This window comes from Hordeum vulgare, chromosome 6H, assembly GCF_904849725.1.
Source record: "Hordeum vulgare subsp. vulgare chromosome 6H, MorexV3_pseudomolecules_assembly, whole genome shotgun sequence".
Lineage (NCBI taxonomy): Eukaryota > Viridiplantae > Streptophyta > Magnoliopsida > Poales > Poaceae > Hordeum > Hordeum vulgare.
In genome coordinates this window covers 312,532,337-312,555,716 of record NC_058523.1, presented here as the reverse complement: position 1 = coordinate 312,555,716, position 23,380 = coordinate 312,532,337, and the positions used below count along the sequence as shown (strand labels likewise).

Genomic DNA, 23,380 nt, shown 5'->3' with positions numbered 1-23,380 from the left:
TTCCTGTTAATACAATTATAGCATGAACAATAGACGATTATCATGAACAAGGAAATATGATAATAACCATTTTATTATTGCCTCTAGGGCATATTTCCAACACTCCTGTGCTGCATCACCCTTTCCTCTTCAAGGGAAAAACCAACGCAAGCTCAAGAGGCAGCACCCATCGTATCGTTTGTGCAAGCTTCCATAATTTTTGCTGCATCCACTTGGCGACCTGACACCTTGCCTTGCTTGCATCTTCGGGCGATCTATCCCCTTGCTCGGGGGCTCCGGCCAGTGCGCGACGCCCCGACGCATGGACTGGGGAATCCCCGCGGCTCCCAGGGCCACATTCAACAGGATAAAATGAGAGTCACTTGAACATCAAAGGGGGCTCCTGAGCATCGTGCCTCACGGGCCTTACCGGTCACAAGGCCACCTGCAGCCCTTGATATCGTCCACGGACATCCGGTCGTTATCAGGGGTGGCAGGGCTTGACCCCGTAGCTACATCCGTTCACTCGGCCACATGCAACAGTGGTTGGAAAATGTGTGGGACTGGATCTTAGCGACGTAGAGCCGCTCGAACGTTAAGGGGGGCTCCTGAGCATCGCGCCTCATGAGCCTTGTCGGTCACAAAGCCACTTGACCACCCTGGTGTCGTCCAGGTTTGGTCGGTATTGGGGGTGTCGGGGCCTTGCCTCGTGAGGCGCCTCACGACGGCAGGGAAATGTGCGGGAGTGGGACCTGTCAACGTAGATCCATAGAAAAGCCCTTAACCGACCTAAGGAGAAGGAGCGCACAGGAACTGCATCGATTCGTCGCACCTCTGCATCGTCCTTCAATCCTTCCGGAACCTACTTCATCCCGTGACACTCTCACGTAATAACAAGCCGAGGTTGTATATGCCCAGGGCCCCCCGAGGACGTGGAAGGGGTTCACCCCACGCCTAGTGGAAGACCTATGCTCCGCGCTGGGTACAGACGGAGGAAATCAACACAGTCCACCAATGACTTCCGGAATCAGGCGCCTATGCCTCGGGGGTAGGGACACTCGTGAGGCCAAAGCGTCTTCGCGACCCCCACCGTGACACTCTCACATAAAAACAAGTCGAGGTTGTATACGCCTAGCCCTCCCCCCCCCCCCCCCCCCCGAGGACACGGAAGGGGTCCACCCCGCGCCTAGTGGAAGACCTATGCTCTGCGCCGGGTGCACACGGAGGCAATCAACTTAGTCCACCAATGACTATGCCCGCAGCTGGCAAGGAAACCCATATAGTCCACCAATGACTATGTCAGCCTAAGTGTCGGGTGCGGTGTTTGCTTGCTTTTCTTGGATTTCGAACTATCTTCTGCCAGACTTACATCTGTCAATTTGAAAAGTTGATGTTTGAAAACAAAAAGGAGGGGTGGAACTTTCTCTTGCGCTTGCTCGTATTCGCCGGTTTTGAAGTCTCTTTTTCTGGATGACACTCTCTCGGGAGCTGAACGCTCTACATCGCGCTTAGGGGCCAAGGAGCAAAAGCAAGGACTTGTCGTCCCAGGGGCGAACGTTTTCGGCGATCAGCCCCTGTTCGGGGGTCCGGATCGAAGCACAATATCACCACAAAGAGTCTCAGGAAGCCTCAGGGCGTCCTGAGGCAATGACGAGAGAAACGGGAAGAGGAATCGCTCAAGCGCCAAAGGGGGCTCCTGAGCATCGAGCCTCAAGAGCCTCACCGGACAAGGTGCAAGATCATGACCTGCAGAAATAGAGTACCGAAAGGGTCTTCACCCCGTCCCACCTACAATACAGGAGCTACTAAGGAGGAGATACGCAAGAGACCGGCGCAAACCCACGAGCTAGTACTCCGCAGGCCCAGACCGAGACCATCTGGTTTCACGTCAGACTAACGATGAATTAAAAATATGTGCACTAACAAAGGGATGCAAAGCCTAAGGATTCCGACACGGCGAGGAAGGAGGTCATCAACCAAGCGTACGGCGACACGGGGATACCTCGGGAGGACGGGACCTCCTGAGGGCCCCGGCCGCCGTTACTCCCGAGCGGCGGTTGGGGCAGCGACGAGCCCCATGCAAGGAAGCTGAGCCGCAACGACTATCGGCAAGCGAGCAATCAATCCACGAGCGAAAGGAAAAAATGAAGAACGACGAAGGTAACGAACAAAAGTTTAACGCCCAACATGGCAGGGTTCTTGGCCTCACATTACAGGGGAAGGAAACGGAAGCTGGGGGACGCCTAGGGGGAAAGGCCGCGGACGCCGCCCTTGGCGCCCGTAGGCTCGGCGTCGGAGGCCTCCTCCTCGCTAGAGACACGGGCCCGGACGTACCGCTCCACTCGGGCATCCACGTGCGGGCGCACTTCGTCCCGGAGAATGCGTCGGGGCTCAGCGGGCACCAGCTCGACGACGCGCTGGAGATCGACCTCCAGGACCAGGCGGCAGAGGTTGGAGAAGACAAGCGCTAAGGCAAGGCCCATAAGCTCGCGCGCATCGGACGCGCTCTCCTCCTCCATCCGGGAGACGTCGTCCTCCAGCGCCTCCACCACCTTCTCGAAGAAGGCGAGGTAGCCCTCGTCGCTCCTCGCGTTTGGCAGTGTCGGGGCCTCCCCCGCCAACCGGCTCGTCGTGTCAGCGGCCCGGCCAGCGATGCCCGCGAATTGCTTAGCCCGCTGGGATGCCATCATCCGGGCGAACGACGCCTCGTCCTTGGCAGCCAAGATTGCGTCGGTCGCCTCCTGGACTTGCTCCTGCAGCGATGTCAGCTCGGCCTTGGCCTCCGCTTCTCCCTCGCGGGCGTCCTGGAGGGCAGCCTCAGCACTCGTGAGCTGAGTCCGTAGCCCCTCCACCTCCTCCTGAAACTCGCCTAATTTGAGCTTCTTGGCTGAGGGCGCTCTGGAGGAAAGGAAAGATCAACCAACAAGCAACAGATGAGGTGACAAGGAAAGGAGATGCAGACGAGGGACTTACTCATCGCTCAGGGCCCAACAGTGGCGGACGCACAGCGATTCGGAGGGCCCTCTGCCGCTGCCCCCGGGGACAGATGAAGGCTCGGAAGGTGCCGTGCACTTCCCCCGGCTAAGATCACCTCCGGGAGACGCCATGAGGACGAGGAACAAAGGGAAGAAGATGTTTTTTCGCGGCGAAGCAGAAGAAGCAGAGAAGGAGCTCAAGGTTGCGGTGCCTCCCCCTTAGCGGGGGCGGGGAAGATTTATAGCTGAACCACGGCCACCAACCGTCGTGGGAGCGCGAGTGTCGCACGCTCCACGAGGGTCGCGAGGTGGGCCGACTGGAGCGTTGCCGCTCACATCTCTACACCTATCCACCGAGCGGTCACGTCCGCAAAGGGCCGTTGCGTGTGGTCAGGCCGCATCGACGCCATTCATTGAGAACAATGATGGCCTGCGCAGTTCTTCGAGATCATGTCGTCGTGGCCTGGCGCACTCTGGACGCCTCGAGGAGCGAGAGCGTCACCACAAGGCCGCTGGACACGTGTGCCGCCTGGCCCGCAGGCAAATAGGGCCCGCGACGCTTTGGGTCGCCCTCAAGGCTTCGTCGAGAAGCCAACCCAGGCACGCCTGGGGCCCGGGGGCTACTGTCGACGTTCTGGGAATGGGGGTACCCAGACCTACCTGCCTATGGCCCAGGGCTGGCCCACTTCATTGAGCGAATCAACAGGCCCGGCACCACCCAAGACAAGGCCCTCGGGAAAGCCAAGCCTCACGAGGAGGAACGGCATCAGGACCCGCAGGGAGCCTCCTCGGGACCCCTCCGGGGTGGCGGATATTACGAGGCGAGCCCCGGCCTCACGAGTCATAGATGACGTAAGTGAAGGACAGACGAGCAGCAGACAGCAAGGCCGAGCAGTTTCCCCTTTGGTGCAAAGGGGGCAAGGACGAACGCAGGTTCCCAAGGCATCTTCTAAAGGTTTCCATTACGATGCAACAAGACCCTGGCCGCCCGCCGGCAGGACGGACGTCATCCCTGAGCCGGCCCCTACAGCGCTCGCAGCTACTTTGCAGGCGAAGACCACATTTGGACAAGAGAAGCATGTTCCCCTGTCCACCTTTGAAATTGGCCGTTGTGGGATCCCTTCCCGCCGAAACGATAAAGGAAGAGGGTCGGGTCCGCCACTATGAATACAGGATAGGTTTCTTCGTAGAGGGGGATCGATCCAACCTCGAACCATTGACTCACCCATCTTCACACCACTAAGGCCACCTAGCCTGAGGAGGCCGAAGAACACTATAGTAGTTCATCCACCAGTTCCCACGAGAGGCAATCCACCAAAGCGGGAGTAGGGTTGTATGCTTCGCAACGGTCCAAACTTGGGTAAATTGTTGTGTTCTGTGTTTCCCTCACCATCGAGTGAGTTCTTCGCCGTTCCCATCAAGTAGAGAGCTAGGCGAGGTTAGGCCGTGTGAGATCTTCATACACGCCCCTGAATTCGAATCCTTGGGGTTTTGTGGAGCCCTAAATCCGACAGCGGGCTTGCGCGCGCAGCAAACTCTAGGCTACTGCGGGTGGGGTCGCTGGATTGGACTATGCACTAGCGCGTGTGTTGGAGATGCGCCAGTCCCTGCTCTGTAAAAGTGCTACAGTGGCATGCTAAAATATTTATTGGACGCGGATTTTTTTACACTATCGTTGAAGATGCTCTTAGTTCGATAGATGCCTACCTCGGAGCCGCGCGAGTGAGCCTTGAAAATCCAACGTGCATGCTCTATAAAATACTACAGATAATTTCGAAACTTACGATTTATTTAAGTTCCATAAGAGACTCTTGAGTGAGCCTTGGTAGCCCTTCGGAAGGACGAAAAGATAATTCTTCCTAGCACAAAACTGGGATTATTATTTTTACCACTTTTAGGAGGGGTTTCATAATTCCGAAGTTTATCGGCGTAAGGGTTGGTAGCCCCGACACACTCGTCGGGCAACCAAGCTGATCGGGGTTTCAAAAAACACCGAATACATGATCTTCTCCATCTTTTTGCAAAAAGGAAGCTTTAGACGCAAAATTCTAGTAGTCCTCGAGTCTTAATTTAGGCATCGATGACCAATATGAGGGTCCATTATTACCTTCAGGTGTAATTTATGTTAACAGACTGCTCAAGAGAAGAGTAAGAGCCTCTCCAAGGAGCTGGAGTCAACCAAAGCAAAGCTGGATGCCGCTCAAACAAAGATAGAAAATATCAGGAAGTTTACTCTAGAAGCACACGGTAAGTGTACCCATATATATTGGTCCAGGGAATCTTTAAGCTTTTCCTTGATGGAGCTTTATGTTGCATAGCAGCGGAAGTAAGAGCAAGTCTAGTAGAACCCTCAAACCCTCAAATTCTGGAAAATAACCGCTTTTTTACAGTTTTCGTCGACAAAACGACGTAGACTAGAACCCTTAAACCCTTAAACCCGTAAAAAAAATTAAAGGTCCAACCCGCAAACGCCATCGCAGCCTGTAGAAGTGAGGGTTGGGGGGAGAAACTGTCCCCGACCTGCACTCCACTTCCTCTCCAGCGCGGGAGGGAAGTTTTAGCTCCCTCCCTCGATCCGCCGCCGCCGCCGCTCCGCTCCGGCCGCCCCGGCCGCCCATCCGCCGCCCCGCCCCGGCCGCCCTCCGCCGCCGCTTCCCCGCCCCGCCGCAGCCCCGCCGCAGCGCCGCGCCGCCCCCGCCGCCCCTCCGCAGTGCCGCTTCGCCGCCGCCCCGCCGCAGCGTCGCCCCGTCCCCGCTGGACCTCCGCAGCCCCGCAGCGCCGCCCTGTCCCTCCGCAGCCCCGCAGCGCCGCCCCGTCCCCGCAGCCCCGGCCTCCCCTCCGCTGCCGCCGGCCGGCCCTCCGCAGCGTCGCCCCGTCCCGGCCGGCCCTCCGCAGCACCGAAGTTTGAGGTACACATTTTTGCTATTTTGCTTCATTTTTACATTTTTGCTTCATTGGACATTACTCACAATTGTTGCCACTCACATTGTAGATGGACTCGTTGTCCGATGCGTCGGATTGGTCGTCATCCGACGATTCGGACATTGACGAGTTGTTGCACGACGACGACGTTGAGATGATGAGCCTCCTCGTCGACGTGCAAGCGTTTGAAGACCGCTTGAAGCTTATGGATCAGAGGAGAGGGTCGACGATGGGGCGACTCACCATCTGCCGGAACCGTGTTCTCGGACACGAGCATTTGATGCAAGACTACTTCGCGGAGGTACCTACATACCCTCCTCGTCTCTTTCGCAGAAGGTACCGAATGCGTCGTAGTTTGTTTGTGAAGATTGTCAACGATTGTGAGGCTGCCTCCTATTACTTTAAACGTCGTAGATCCGCCGCCGGTATCATGGGGTTTAGTGCATATCAAAATATATCGGCGGCAATGCGGGTACTCGCTTATGGCATACCCGCGGATTATACCGACGAGTATCTTCGCATTGGGAAAGATTGTCAATGATTTGAATGATTATTGTTTTATTCGGTGTTGTAATAATAACTAGAATGATTATTGTTTTATGTTAAATGTGATTGAATTTGTGATATTCATATGATGAAATGTGATGAAATGTGTGATATATGAATGACAGTTTTAAGGTTTGGGGTTGGGGCAAAGACTAGAACCCTCAAACCCAACCCTTATAACGGAATATTCCGTTATAAGGGTTGGGTTTGAGGGTTCTAGTCTTTGCCCCTGTTTTTCAACCCTTAAAAGTGTCAAAAATGTGCAATTCTCAACCCTTAAAACTGGTTTTTGTTTTAAGGGTTTGAGGGTTCTACTAGACTTGCTCTAATCGGTTAGCTTGAGGAGGACCTGAAGCAAGCTCACGAAGCCCGGCGGTACGCCGAGTCCCAAGAACAAGCTGGCCACCGCGTGCTCGTCTGAAGCAGGGATGACAATAATAAGATGAAAATTGAGAAGGAGTAGCAGGCACGTGAAATTGAGTGTCTGAAGGCCAAATAACAGCAACCGAGGAGTAAAACCGCTAGACACAGTAGATGATAGCTCGTGAGTATATCTGACCTCTAAACGGCCGAAATCACCTGTATTAAAAATTATTGTTAGCCTTTGTAGTTCTCTTGAGAGGTCACACTACTTCAGTAATGCCCGACAGTGGCACGTGGAAAAGGACCCCTCCAAAGCAGCGGATATTCCGAGGCGAGGCCCGGCCTCAGGAGTCAAAGATGACGCAAGGGAAGGACAGGAAAGCAGCAGACAGCAGGGCGGAGCAGTTTCCCCTTTGGTGCAAAGGGGGCAAGGACGAACGCGGGTTCTCAAGGCATCTTCTAAAGGTTTCCATTACGGTGCAACAAGACCCTGGCCGCCCGCCGGCAGGACGGAGGTCATCCCTGAGCCGGCCCCTGCAGCGCTGGCAGCTACTTTGCAGGAGAAGACCAATTTTGGACACGGGAAGCATGTTCACGTGTCCATCTTTGAAATTGGCTGTTATGGGATCCCTTCCCGCCGAAACGATAAGGGAAGAGGACCGGGTCCGCCACTATATATAGAGGATAGGTTTCTTCGTAGAGGGGGATCGATCCGACCCCGAACCACTGACTCACCCATCTTCACACCACTAAGGCCACCTAGCCTCAGGAGGCCGAAGAACACTATACTAGTTCATCCACCAGTCCCCACGAGAGGCAATCCACCAAAGCAGGAGTAGGGTTTTACGCTTCATAGCGGTCCGAACCTGGGTAAATTGTTGTGTTCTGTGTTTCCCTCACCATCGAGTGAGTTCTTCGTCGTTCCCATCAAGTAGAGAGCTAGGCGAGGTTAGGTCGTGAGAGATCTTCGTACATGCCCCTGAATTCAAATCCTTAGGGTTTTGCGGAGCCCGAAATCCGACAGCGGGCTTGCGCGCGCAGCAAACTCTGGGCTGCTGCAGGTGGGGCCGCTGGATTGGACGACGCACTAGCGCGCGTCTGTTGGAGATGCGCCGGTCCCCACTCTCTAAAAGTGCTACAGTGGCGCGCTAAAAAAATTATTGGACACGAAATTTTTTACAGTGTCGTTGAAGATGCTCTTAGTTCGATAGATGCCTACCTCGGAGCCGCACGAGTGAGCCTTGAAAATCCAACGTGCATGCTGTCTAAAAGACTACATATAATTTCGAAACTTATGATTTATTTAAGTTCCATAAGAGATTCTTGAGTGAGCCTCGGTAGCCCTTCAGAGGGACGAAAAGATAATTCTTCCTAGCACAAAACTGGGATTATTCTTTTTTACCACTTTTAGGAGGGGTTTCGTAATTCCGAAGTTTATCGACGTAAGGGTTGGTAGCCCCGACACACTGGTCGGGCAACCAGGCTGGTCGGGGTTTCAAAAAACACCGAATACATGATCTTCTCCATCTTTTTTGCAAAAAGGAAGGTTTAGACGCAAAAACCCAGTAGTCCTCCAGTCTTAATTTAGGCATCGATGACCAATTTGAGGGTCCATTTTTACCTTCATGTGTAATTTATGTTAACAGACTGCTCGAGAGAAGAGTAAGAGCCTCTCCAAGGAGCTGGAGTCAACCAAAGCAAAACTGGATGCCGCTCAGAGAGAGATAGAAAATATCAGGAAGTTTACTCTAGAAGCACACGGTAAGTGTACCCGTATATTGGTCCGAGGGAATCTTTAAGCTTTTCCTTGATGGAGCTTTATGTTGCATAGCAGCGGAAGTAATCGGTTAGCTTGAGGAGGACCTGAAGCAAGCTCACGAAGCCCGGCGATACGCCAAGTCCCAAGAACAAGCTGGCCACCGCGTGCTTGCCTGAAGCAGGGATGACTATAATAAGATGAAAACTGAGAAGGAGTAGAAGGCACGTGAAATTGAGTGTCCGAAGGCCAAATAACAGCAACTGAGGAGTAAAACTGCTAGACACAGCAGATGATAGCTCGTGAGTATATCTAACCTCTAAACGGCCGGAGTCACCTGTATCAAAAATTATTGTTAGCCTTTGTAGTTCTCTTGAGAGGTCACACTACTTCAGGAATGCCCGACAGTGGCACGGCGAAAAAAGGCCGACGGTGGCGGGCAAAGCTTATGGGGGCGCCCGTCACCGACCTCCTGCCACTGCTATAATGGCATTAGTGGCGGGTGTTTGCCCGTCATTGGTAGAGTGTCTATAGTGACATGCATGTCTTGCGGCCCGACAGTGCAACATATTGTAGTTGTGGCGGACAGAAGACATCATCCGTTGCTGATATTATCGTCATGTCACAAACAAATTTTTGTTCCCATGAATTTACGGTGCTCAAACTTGTACACATTATTTATAAAGAGTAAACTGACAAGAGTATATAATCCATAGCATTAACTAAACCAGGCTTAATCCATTATAGGAACAAATGACAAAGCTTCACATTTGTTCCACTTAACACACTAACATGAATGTATGTACCATATCCATCTTAACAAAATCACTAACATGTCTTGCATAACGTTCATATCTTCCACTTACTTCGAAATGAGGTTAACAACAACCATTATCTACGACTTGTCGTGGCTCTTCCTTAGCGTGATTGTCACCGGTGTCTCAACCATTAGTCTCTTTCCCGTTAGAAAATTGCCCCAGCGAGCTTCATAGAAGGATATGCGCTCGTCTTTTTCGGTCTTGTACTTAACAGTGGTGACAACCCCCGTTCCAAGCCATACTCTAGAAGAACCGACCACAGGGATGTTCAGGCCAGAAACCATCTTCGCGGGTAATTTCTATGATCACAATGATTAGACAATACAAGGTTTGCTCTATTTTAGTGTTACATAAACAAAAAAGAGAAGAAATAATAGAAACATGACATGTTTGACGATGTTTGTCTTGGTTAAACAGTGCACAAGGGGCACTCCCATGTAGTTCTCAGTTGGTGGTAGGACCGCCAAGAGATTGTTCCTCTCATTGTGTGTATGCTTCTTCATTCTTTGAGAGAAAATTGGAGAATTAAATGGAACATCATTATAATCATCCTGACTATCCTCATCATCATCATCATCCTCACTATTCTCATCATGCTGATCATCTTCACCATCCTCATCATCTTGGTTGCAGAAATAGATAATCCTTAACCTGTTGACCGACCCTTCTAAGTAAAAGGCTATGTACTCTCACCCGTTCAGCTTATTTTTTGAAATGTACTTCATCCATCCATCGCCGCATGTCATGGTTTTCTGCTTTCCTTTCTTCACTTCAACTTGAAATGACCACCCCTTATGATCCTTAAAGAGCAAAGTATCACCTATTGCATTGTTAAATTTCACCCTTGCATTGCATGGGACACACTATGCAACAATTATGTAAAACGCGAACCAAATTAGTGGTAATGAAAGTAAATGAATGCAAAATGGTTATAACTACATGCTGAATTTAAAGACCGTTACCACCGATTTCTTGAACCCCTCCTTCAAAAAGATTCTAAAATCCTTTGCAGTTTCCAAGTGTCCAAACAATCACCAATGCAGATTTGGCACGTTGGATGCACCATGATCTTCATGAATCATGTGAGGCACTTATTATTATTATTAACAAAGGGTGAAAATGAACAGAAGCATTTGGCATGATCTTTGCTAAAAAAAATGAACATATTGAATGCGAGAAATTTGGCAAAACGAAAATTAATCAATGTTTCGCCAAAACGTTGGCCTTCATTTTTTGAATCCTGAAAATAATGTACAACATGTCCAGCTTACTTGGCTCATGCACTTGTCATATTTAAGTTTTCTTTTTTCTTGGCAAAAGTTCTAAAACAAATGTACACGCGCACAAAAAATGATAGGACCAATGGCACGTCTCATGCCACTTTTTTCTTTGTTTATTGCTCTTTTCTCAACTAATGATACATCAAACACTCGAAGTATATATACATGGAACACTACACCACTTTTTTCTTTGTTTATTGCTCTTTTCTCAACTAATGATACATCAAACACGAAGTATATATACATGGGAACACTACACCACGGTAAAGCTTTCGTGACACACCAATATGTCGGCATAGGGTACCTTTACCGACACATGAGTTGTAGCTAACAACAATGCTAACACAAGGCGGAACAGTCAGAGAACTTGCTATGAGCGAAAGTATTGCCGACAGTTATTTACTTCCCGACACATTTTCAGTCGGCATACACCCTACCTTTCCCGATAGTTGGTCCTACCTGTTTAGGAATGAAAAGCAAAGTGTTGTGCGAATCATCTCTCTGTCATTGATCTAAAATATATATACAAGAATTTGTGACACGAGTAAAAGGCGTCTGTACAAAAGGCGCCCGTACGGACGCGTCAGTACGACGCTTAGACTAATAACGGACTAATCACATCCTAATGACGGTTCGCTAATGACGGTACAGGTTTAGTCGGTTCGCAACACTCCCCTTTGTACAACGCTGTCTTGGTTCTAGAGATTCTCCTTCAAAAACCTTGTGGGAAAAATATGAAGATAAATGTATAGATATGTTGTTAAAACTCCTTTAAACCCATTGGGAAATAAAAAGGAGAAAATGATGCAACATATAGTGATTATTGTCTTTTGATAACTTATATGAGAAAAACCTTCAAAGAAGAAGAAAAATATTGATGAGTTATAAAGAACAATAAATATGCTTTTAGATACTTTCCTTTAAAAACCTTCATAGGAAAAATAGAAAGTATAGCATATGATCTTTGTGAAGATATTGCCTCATTAAAAACATCATGAGAGAAAATTTCAAAGAAACTCATAATGAAAAGAGTGCAATGAGATGTGCCATGAAAAACTCCTTTAAGACCTGGTAGGAAAAATATAAGGAGAAATATGATATGGCATGCATCCATGCTTGTATTTAATTGTTTGATTAAAAACCTTTTATGAAAAACCTGTTGGAAAACTCATAAAAGAAAAGAGTACATTATTCATTACCTGATGATAATTAAAGGGTTATATTTTCAGGAGATTTCTCCCCTTGAACTTTACAAAACACGAAGTTGTCTCATACCAATTCCATGAATGCATTTCTGGAACGTTGAATTTGGTAAAGACTTTGTGAATAGATCTGCTAGATTGTCACATGATTTAGTTTGCAAAATATCAATTTCTCCATTTTTCTGTAATTCATGAGGATAGAACAATTTAGGAGAAATGTGTTTTGTGATATTGCTTTTTATATAACCCATTTGCATTTGAGCAATACAAGCTGCATTATCTTCATAAATAATAGTTGGTGATCCTAATGAACCAACACCACATGTAGTTTGAATGTAGTTTGATATGATACTCATGGCATTGTTGTTTAATAATGAAAACTGACAAACTTTATTAGTACATGCTGATTAATCTGGAAGCTCATGTGGTGCATCCACTTAGGTTGCGTGCATCATGCAATCCAGGTTTATTTCTCCTCTGGGAAAAATAAATAGTTGACATGTCTAAGTATAGCTTCGTTTGATGGCATATATCATAACTTCTATATTCATTCCAACGATTTAACTAACTATTTGCAATATCTCGTAGCTCAAACGGACCTCGTCAAAGAAATTATGATCAAGTTGATCCTTTAATATATATAGTTAGTCCCAGTATGAAAACATGTGAAAACTGATGAAAAGGCTATAGGAAAAACTCATTTTGATCTTGTAATAACCTTATTTTCTCAAAATATAAATAGTAAGCAATTATATAGACTTATTCCATAGACTTTCAATTCTTTTTCAGTTTGGTTATACCAAAATAACTGACTAAGTCAATATATAAACTAATGAAACTTGTAAACCCAAACAAACTAGGTATTATGAATTAAACACCAATAAATAATAGAGGATGTTAAAGTTCCTAAATTAGTATGTCGCAACGGTGAAGTAAATTTTGTTAGAAAAATAGTACCTTGCTTTCACGCATACCAATGATTGTCATGATAATGTTACAACTACGCATCGCACAAACCTTTGTTACCTGTTGCCATTGACATTGAAAATATGTGATTAAATTGAAGTATTATTTAGAAGGCCACATATACAAAGAGTAAACTGGAAAGACAAATTTTTCATAAAATTAAAGAAAAACAAAAAACATGGTTTACAACATATCATCCTTGAGATCAAACATACAAATCTGAATTAGATGCATCATAATAATTAGAAAATTTTATCACATCTGCTGATAGCTGAAGAACTCAAACATATTACTAATTAAAGTTGTAGCTGTAAAACCAAAATATCAAAGTCAATGTTACCTCCATCCCAAATTACTTGTTTTAGAATAGTGTTAGATACCTACGTATCTAGACAAATATAAGACAAGTAATTCGGGGCGGATAGAATACAATAAAATTATTTAGACAAGAAAAATAAGGATTCTAGAAAGTTTGTTTATCAGAAGTTGTAGGACGATGCAAAGCCCATCATGCAGACTCGCTGGTTAACAAAATAAGATAGAAATACACACATTCATGCCTAGATGTGAAACGCAACACAACAGTCTTGCTTGGAAAGCACCAATCAAGCTAGCTTCACCCGCTAGGTCTGTCTGCAACCATATGGGGACAAAGGAAAAAGTGAAGATTCAGTGATAAGCACGGGAGTACAGGAGAACTACTACGGGAAGAACAAAGTACATGGGTCTGGATCTGCTATCCCACTATGTGCAAGCATTTGCATGCCATCCTTTCCCACACACCATAGATTAGCTTCACCCGCTAGGTCTGTCTGCAACCGTATAGGGACAAAGGAAAAAGTGAAGATTCAGTGATAAGCACGGGAGTACAGGAGAACTACTACGGGAAGAACAAAGTACATGGGTCTGGATCTGCTATCCCACTATGTGCAAGCATTTGCATGCCATCCTTTCCCACACACCATAGATATGTTCTTTTTTCCTTGCAAGAGACGCGTGATGACGATGATGAAAAATTCATATATTATGATGGACAAATTAGTAGAGCAAGATCGATTTAGTAGGATCTTGGGTGGTGTCTCTTAAGCAGAGGAACTGGTCGAGCCTCAAGCAACACAACACATGGTCGGGGGAGATTTTTACCGCTACGGGCGTACTGGTAGCACACGTGGAGAAGACTGCTTCAGGTTATTTCCAATCAGACCACTTTATCCAAGGGCTACTAATCTGTCCACCATAATCTATGCATTTTATCCAAGGGCTACGAAGAAAGTGGTACTCTAGCTGGTTCTAGCAATACCATCTGTATAGTTGGTTACACATGTGATCAATACCGAGATTTCAGAAACTTGCAAGCTTATAGTTCAAAAGTTTAAAGTAACCCATCCCTGTAGCCATCACTTTGACTAAAAAAATAGAAACTAAAATGAAATAAGGTTCGATTATGTACTTCTCAATAGTACCACAGATCAAACAAGTAACCTTTGTAATGCCACAACCTAATCTTAAACAAAGGGGCTGACTAACTGAGCAGGGATCAGTTTAGGTTCAGACTAACAACATGTTCAGTCACTCCAACGTAGCTACCAACAATACAGCTCGCAGGTTGCAGCAAACTAGCAGTTCCATCTATGAGAGATATAGGGTGTTGCTCATGTTTGGAAGAACAACTAGAAAGAAGATAAATTGGGGATCCCACATCGTCCCTTACCTAGCTAAGACCACTTCATCTGGCTTGCGTACATGAAGAAGGAGGGGCTAAGCACCAAACCGACGGCTATTGTGAGGATGACCAGCGACCAGGCATGTGGCACCTAGCACAAGATGGGGAACGCGCCTCGAAGGCCAACGACCGCCCACCAACGAATCGGGCCTGCGGCTGATGGATCTGGAGAAGGGGCTTTGCGGGAGAGAAGTGGGGTGGCGTCGTCCGAAGCAGGGGCCGGGCATGTGGATCTCGAGATCGGGGGATCTGGTAGCGGGCGGGGGTTAGGGTGGCTGAGGACGGAGGTCGGCGTCGGAGCTATTGGCAGCCGCAACCCCGTTGGCCGCACGGATGGAAGGGGGATTAGGGGCATGGCCGCACAATGGTGTGCAAGGACAGCGATGACAGCAGCAGAGGGGGGAGCACGAGGATGACGGCAAGTTCACCGGCAATAGAAGGAATGGGAGCTAGGCAACACGGGGAGCTGCTGTATTTGGGTTGGGTCTCGCATTTTGGGCATATTAGGAATGTGGGTCAATTTTGGATCCTGCATAGCCCAAATTTATTAAAAATATGCACCTAATAATAAATTAATTATTATTATATTTTCTTATTTACGATAATCGTTTATTATCCATGTTAGAATTGTATTGATTGGAAACTCAAATACATATGTGGATACATAGTCAATACTTTGTCCCTAGTGAGCCTTTAATGGACTAGCTCGTTGATCAAAGATGGTCAAGGTTTTCTGGCCATAGACATGAGTTGTCATTTGATAACAGGATCACATCATTAGGAGAATGATGTGATGGACAAGACCCAAACTATGAATGTAGCATATGATCGTGTCCGTTTATTGCTACCGTTTTCTGCATGTCAAGTATCTCTTTCTATGACCATGAGATCATGTAACTCCCGGACAAGGAATGCCTTGTGTGTATAAAACGTCACAACGTAACTGGAGTGACTATAAAGGTGCTCTACAGGTATCTCCGAATGTGTCTGTTGGGTTGACATGGATCAAGACTTGGATTTGCCATTCCGTATGACGGAGAGGTATCTCGAGGCCCACTCGGTAATACAACATCACAACAAGCCTTGCAAGCAATGTGACTAAAGAGTTAGTCACGGGATCTTGTCTTATGGGACGAGTAAAGAGACTTGACGGTAACGAGATTGAACTAGGTATGGAGATACCGACGATCGAATATTGGACAAGTAACAAACCGATGGACAAAGGGAATAGTATACGAGATTAACTGAATCCTTGACGTAGAGGTTCGACCGATAAAGATATTCGTAGAATATGTAGGAGCCAATATGGGCATCCAGGTCCCGCTATTGGTTATTGATCGGAGGGTGTCTCGATCATGTCTACATAGTTCTTCAACCCGCACGGTGTGCACACTTAAGGTTGGATGACATTTCAGAATTATTGAGTTATGTATGTTGGTGACTGAAAGTTGTTCAGAGTCCCGGATGAGATCCCACACGTCACAGGAGCTCCGGAATGGTTCGTAGGTAAAGATTGATATATATGAAAGTTGCATTTGGCTTTCGGATAGATTTCGGGCATTACGAGTAAAGTACCGGGAGTGACGAATGGGTTCCGGGGTTTCACCGGGAGGGGACCTAGTGGGCCTAAAGGTGGTGCACTAGCCCCTAGTGGGCTGGTGCGCCCATCCCAATAAGACCTATTTCGGCCAAATGTAAAAAAGAAAAGGAAAAAGGAAAAAAAATGAAAGGAGGAGACCAACTAGGAAGCGAGTCCTCCACCAAACCGAATTGGAGGAAGACTCTCCTCCCTAGCTCGGCCGAACCTCTCCTCCTTGGAGGAGGAGGCAAGGCAACCCTTCCACCTCTTCCTCCTATATATAGTGGAGGTTTTGAGGGCAGCAGACACCTGAAAAGCCATGTGTTGCCCTCTCCTCCATAGATTGTCTCCTTCGTTTAGATTAGTCTGGCATAGCTTGGCGAAGCCGTGCTCGATTAGTTCACCACCACCACCACGCCGTCGTGCTGCCGGAGAACTCATCTACCTCTTCGCCCCTCTTGCTGGATCAAGAAGGCAGAGATCGTCATCGAGCTGTACGCGTGCTGAACGCGGAGGTGTCATCTGTTCGGCACTAGATCGGGATGGATCGTGATGGGATCGCGGGACGGATCGTGATGACGTCGCGGGACGGACTGCGATTTGGATCGCGAAGATGTTCGACTACATCAATCGCATTATATACGCTTCCTCTTAGCGATCTACAAGGGTATGTAGATACAAACTCTCCTCTCGTAGATGGTCATCACCATGGATATATCTTGTGTGTGCGTAGGAAATTTTTTGTTTCCCATACAACGTTCCCAAACACTGGTATCAGAGCTAGGTCTATGCGTAGATGACATCTCGAGTAGAACACGAAGGAGTTTGTGGGTGTTGATATTCAGATTGCTTCCCTCCTTAGTCTTTTCTTGATTCGGCAGTATTGTTGGATGAAGCGCCCCGGACCAACATTACTCGTACGCTTACAAGAGACCGGTTCCATCGAGTAACATGCAACTTGTTGCATAAAGATGGCTGGCGGGTGTCTGTTTCTCCTAGTTTAGTTGAATCGTATTTGACAGAGGCGGTCCTTAGATAAGGTTAAGTAGCAACTTGTATATCACCATTGTGGTCTTGCGTAAGTAAGATGCGATCATTCTACATACCCATAGCAGCCACGTAAATGCAACAACAAATTAGAGGACGTCTAACTTGTTTTTGTAGGGTATTTTGTGATATGGCCAAAGACATGATATGATATATTTGTTGTATGAGATGATCATGTTGTAATAGTTAAATATCGACTTGCAGGTCGATGCTACGGCAACCGGCAGGAGCCATAGGGTTGTCTTTAATTTTTTTGCGCTTGGTGATTCTTTACTTTATCGCTAGTTCAGTAGCTTTAGTCGTAACAACATAAGTTAGCGCGACAACCTTGATGGCAGCACAATGATGGAGATCATGGTGTGGCGCCGGTGATGATGGAGATCATGTCGGTGCTTTGAAGATGGAGATCAAAAGCACAAGTTCATGGCCATATCATGTCACTTATGATTTGCATGTGATGTTAATCCTTTTACGCACCTTGTTTTGCTTAGGACGACGGTAGCATTATAAGGTGATCCCTCACTAAAATTTCAAGATAAAATTGTGTTCTCCCCGAGTGTACACCGTTGGGAAAGTTTGTCGTTTTGAGACACAACGTGATGATCGGGTGTGATAGACTCTACGTTCACATACAATGGGTGTAAGACAGTTGCACATGCGGAACACTCGGTTTAAACTTGACGAGCCTAGCATGTACAGACATGGCCTCGGAACACAAGAGACCGAAAGGTCAAACATGAGCCATATAGTAGATATGATCAACATAGAGACGTTCACCATTGAAGCCAACTCAACTCAAGTGATGATCGGACTTGAGTTGGTGGATTTGGATCATGTACCACTCAAATGACCAGAGGGATGTCAATTTGAGTGGGAGTTCTTAAGTAATATGATTAACTGAACTCATAATCATGAGCATAGTCAAATTGCCTTTGCAAATTATGTTTTAGATGATTAGCTTGCGTTGTAGCTCCCTTTCTTGTTTTGATATGTTCCTAGAGAAAATTAAGTTTAAAAGATGATAGTAGCAATTATGCGGACTGGGTCCGTAAACCGAGGATTGTTCTCATTGCTGCACAGAAGGCCTATGTCCTTAATGCACCACTCGGTGAACTACCACAAGTGTCGTGTGTAGATGTTGCGAACATCTCACATACACGTTTTGATGACTACATGATAGTTTAATGTGTCTTGCTTTACGGCTTAGAATTGAGGCTCCAAAAATGTTTTGAACGTCATGAAATGAGATGTTCCAAGAGCTGAAATTTGGATTTTAGGCTCGTGCCCGTGTTAAGAGGTGTAAGACATCCGACAAGATTCTTTGCCTGCAAAGTAAGGGAGAAAAACTCAATCGTTGAGCATGTGCTCAGATTGTCTTGGTGCTAGAATCGCTTGAATCGAGTGGGAGTTGATCTTCCAGATAAGATAGTGATTGACATAGTTCTCCAAAGTCACTGCCACCAAGCTACCGAGCTTCGTGATGAACTATAACATATCAGGGATAGAGATGATGATCCCTGAGCTATTCACGATGTTTGACACTGTGAAGGTAGAAATCAAGTAGGAGCATCAAGTGTTGATGGTTTGAAAAACCACTAGTTTCAAGAAGGGCAAAGGGAATGAAGGGAAACTTCGAGAATGACAAGTCAATTGTCACTCAATGAAGAAACCCAAGGTTGAACCCAAACCCGAGACTAAGTGCTTCTATGATGAGGGGAATAATCACTAAGGCGGAACTGCCCTAGACACTTGGTAGATAAGAAGGCTGGCAACGTCAACAAAAGTATATTGGATATGCGTGTTATTGATGTGTACTTTACTAGTACTCCTAGTAGCACATGGGTATTAGATACCGGTACAGTTGCTAAATGTTAGTAACTCGAAAAAGCTATGGAATAGACGGAGACTAGCTAAAGGCGAGGTGACGATGTGTGTTGGAAGTGTTTCCAAGGTTGATGTGATCACCATCGCATGCTCCCTCTACCTTCATGATTAGTGTTAAACCTAAATATTGATTGGTGTTTGCGTTGAGCATGAACATGATTGGATCATGTTTATTGCAATACAGTTATTCATTTAAAGAGAATAATGGTTACTCTGTTTACTTGAATAAAACCTTCAATGGTCATGCACCTAATATGAATGGTTTATTGAATCTCGATCGTAGTGATACACATGTTCATAATATTGATGCCACAAGATACAAATAGTAATGATAGTACCACTTACTTGTGGCACTCATGCTTGAGTCATATTGGTATAAAACGCATGAAGAAGCTCCATGCTGATGGATCTTTGGTCTCACTCATTTTTGAATCGTTTGAGGCATGTGAACCATGCCTATTGGTGTAAACGCATGAAGAAACTCCATGCAGATGGATCTTTTGGACTCACTTGATTTTGAATAAATTGAGACATGCAAATCATGCCACATGGGCAAAATGACTGAAGGTCTCATTTTCCGGTGAGATGGAACAAGAAAGTGACCTATTGGAAATAATACATTTTTATGTATACAGTCCAATGAGTGTTGAGGCACGCAGTGGATATCGTTATGATCTTACTTCACACATAATTTGAGTAGATACATGTGTATTTACTTGATGAATAACGAGTCTGAATTATTGAAAAAGTTCAAGTAATTTCAGAGCAAAGTTGAAGATCGTCGTGACAAGAGGATGAAATATCTACGATGTGATCATAGAGATGAACATCTGAGTTGCGATCTTGGTATACATTTAAGACAATGTGATCATAGAGATGAACATCTGAGTTGCGATCTTTGTATACATTTAAGACAATGTGGAAATTGTTTCACAACTCATGCCACCTCGAACACCATAGTGTGATGGTGTGTCCGAATTTCATAGTTGCGCCCTATTGGATATGATGCATATTATGATGTCTCTTATCGAATTAACACTATTGTTTTGGAGTTATGCATTAGAGACAACCACATTCACTTTAAATAGTGCACCATTTAATTCCGTTGAGATGACACCATATGAACTATGGTTTGGAGAAACCTAAGATGTCGTTTCTTAAATAGTTTGGGGCTACGATGCTTATGTCCAAGGGCTTCAGCCTGATAAGCTCGAACCCAAAGCGGATAAATGCATCTTCATAGGATACCCAAAATAGTTGGGTATACCTCCTATCTCAGATCCAAAAGCAAAGTGTTTGTTTCTAAAAATGGGTCCTTTCTCGAGAAAGAGTGTCTCTTAAAAGGATTGAGTGGGAGATGGTGGAACATGATGAGGTTTTTGAACCATCACTTTAATCAGAGAGTAGAAGGGCGCATGAAGTTGTTCCTGTGGCGCCTACACTAGTTGAAGTGGAAGCTGATGATAGTGATCATGTAGCTTCAAGTCAAGTTACTACCAAACCTCGTAGGTCGACAAGGACACGCACTACTCCAGAGTGGTACAATAATCCTGTCTTGGAGGTCATGTTGTTGGACAACAATGAACCTACGAGCTATGAAAAAGCGATGGTGCGTCTCGATTCCGACGAATGGTTGGACGCCATGAAATCCGAGATAGGATCCATGTATGAAAACAAAGTGTAGACTTTGGAAGAACTACTTGATGGTCGTAAGGCTATTAAGTACAGGTGAATCTTTAAAAGGAAGACAGACGATGATGGTGAATCCCACCATTTAGAAATCTTGACTTGTCGCAAAGAGGTTTCCGACAAGTTCAAGGAGTTGACTACGATGAGACTTTCTCACCCATAGCGATGCTAAAGTTTGTTGGCATTATGTTAGCAATTGCTGCATTTTTTTTAATTATGAAATCTTGAAGATGGATGTCAAAACATTGTTTCCTCAAGGGTTTCCTTGAGGAAAGGTTGTATGTGATACAACCAGAAGGTTTTGTCGATCCTAAGGATGCTGACAAGTATGCAAACTCGAGCGATCCTTCTATGGACTGGAGCAAGCATCTCGGAGTTGGAATATGCGCTTTTATGAGATGATCAAAGCTTTTAGTGTTATACAAAGTTTATGAGAAACTTGTATTTACAAGAAAATGAGTGGGAGCACTATAGAATTTCTGATAAGTATATGTGGTTGACATATTGTTGATCGAAAATGATGTAGAATTCCTGGAAAGCATATAGGGTTGTTTGAAAGGATTTTTTCAAAGGAAAACCTTGAACTAAGCTGCTTGAACATTGGGCATCGAGATCTATACAACATAGATAATGATGCTTGATAAAACTTTCAATAAAGACATGCCTTGACAAAAACATTGAAGGAGTTCAAAATGGATCAGTCAAAGAAGGAGTTCTTGACTGTATTGTAAGGTGTGAATTTGAGTAAGACTCAAAGCCCGACCACGACAGAAGAAATAGGAAGGACCAAGGTCATCCCCTATGCCTTATCCATATGCTCTATAGTATGCCATGTTCTGTACCGCACCTGATGTGTGCCTTGTCATGAGTCTGTCAAGGGGTACAAAGAGTGATTCAGGAATGAATCATTAAATAGCGGTCAAAGTTATCCTTAGTAACTAGTGGAATAAGGTATTTTTGTTGATTATGGAGGTGATAAAAGATTTCATCGTAAAGGATTACGTCGATACAAACTATGAGACCAATCCGGATGACTCTCAGTAGCAAAGCGGATTCGTATAGTGGAGCAGTCGTTTGGAATGGTTCCAAATGGCGTGTGGTAGCAACATCTACAGGATGACCTAGATATTTGTAAAGCACACATGGATCTGAAAGGTTCAGACCCGTTGACTAAAAACCTCTCTCACAAGCAAACATGATTAAACCCCACAACTTATTGGGTGTGAATCATGTAGTGATGTGAAATAGATTATTGACTCTAGTGCAAATGGGAGACTGTTGGAAATATGCCCTAGAGGCAATAATAAATTAGTTATTATTATATTTCCTTGTTCACGATAATCGTTTATTATCCATGCTAGAATTGTATTGATTGGAAACTCAAATACATGTGTGGATACATAGACAACACTGTGTCCCTAGTGAGCATTTGATGGACTAGCTCGTTGATCAAAGATGGTCAAGGTTTCCTGGTCATAGAGATGAGTTGTCATTTGATAACGGGATCACATCATTAGGAGAATGATGTGATGGACAAGACCTAAACTATGAACGTAGCATATGATCGTGTCAGTTTGCTGCTACTATTTTCTGCATGTCAAGTATCTGTTTCTATGACCATGACATCATGCAACTCCCAGGCACCGGAGGAATTCCTTGTGTGTATCAAACATCACAATGTAACTGGGTGACTATAAAGGTGTTCTACAGGTATCTCCGAAGGTGTCTGTTGGGTTGTGATACGTCCAAAATGCATCACTATTTTGTATCATATTTTTTCTCTATTCATTGATATATTTCACTCTATGATGGTGTACTTATAGTGTTTTGTCTTATTTAATGCAGTTTACAACTTTTTGGTGCCGAAACAGCAGACACAGGATTCAGCGGAGAAAATAGCACGAAGAGTTGCAATATCAGAACATCTCCAATTGCGCTGAAATTTTGAGGGAAGAAGTTTCCGAAAAGATCCCGAAGATAGGCCAAAGAAGGGCCGGAGGGGGGCCACAGGTTACCCAGGCGACCTGTTGCCCCCCTAGGCCGCGCCACGAGGCCACGTGGGTGATGGGCCCAGCCTCCGGTGCTTTCCTTTGGCCTATATGTTCCTCTTGACCTAAAAGTTCCGGGAACAGAAGAATTTTCGCGATTCCGCCGCCGGTGTGTGGTGGAAACCTACACAGAAGAATAGACCTTTCCAGCGGACAGATTCTACTGGGGATAACTCCTCCCGGAAGGGGAGATCGTCCTCATCGTCATCACCATCATCACGAGCATCATCGAGATCATCATCACCATCATCACCAACACCAGCACCATCTCCACCTTTATCCCATCTACTTCACCATTGCAATCGGAGTTGTACCTTGCACTATTCATCCCCTCTACTCTACCGGTGTTGATAACTCTTTTGTGGTGAATGCTATTGAGTTTTGTTGGAGAATTATTGTTATGACTAGATTGTTAATCATATTTTCATCACCTCTGATCATGATCTCTTTTATGTCTTGTGAGTAGTTCCGTTAGTTCTTGAGGACATGGGAAAAGTCTAGATGATAGTAGTCATATGATGTTGAAGGAATATGTGTTTATTGATATTTAAGTTATGGTGTTATTCTTTTAGCGGTGTTATGTGAACGTCGACTACATACCAC

The 23,380-nt window shown here is 45.7% G+C and overlaps 1 long non-coding RNA gene across 6 annotated transcripts; it reads right to left on the bottom strand.

Annotated features, from left to right (window-relative positions):
* Positions 1 to 9,644: 9,644 nt before the first annotated feature.
* Positions 9,645 to 14,625, bottom strand: LOC123402709. Of its 6 annotated transcripts, XR_006611330.1 has the most exons (5): positions 14,519 to 14,625; positions 13,529 to 13,619; positions 13,360 to 13,440; positions 12,799 to 12,867; positions 9,645 to 11,359 (listed from the first exon to the last, which is right to left on the bottom strand). It is a non-coding gene; the product is annotated as an uncharacterized LOC123402709 (long non-coding RNA). The 6 variants fall into 6 exon arrangements; XR_006611329.1 differs by having other exon boundaries at positions 13,360 to 13,619; XR_006611332.1 differs by having other exon boundaries at positions 9,645 to 11,098; positions 13,360 to 13,619.
* Between the last annotated feature and the right edge of the window lie 8,755 nt (positions 14,626 to 23,380).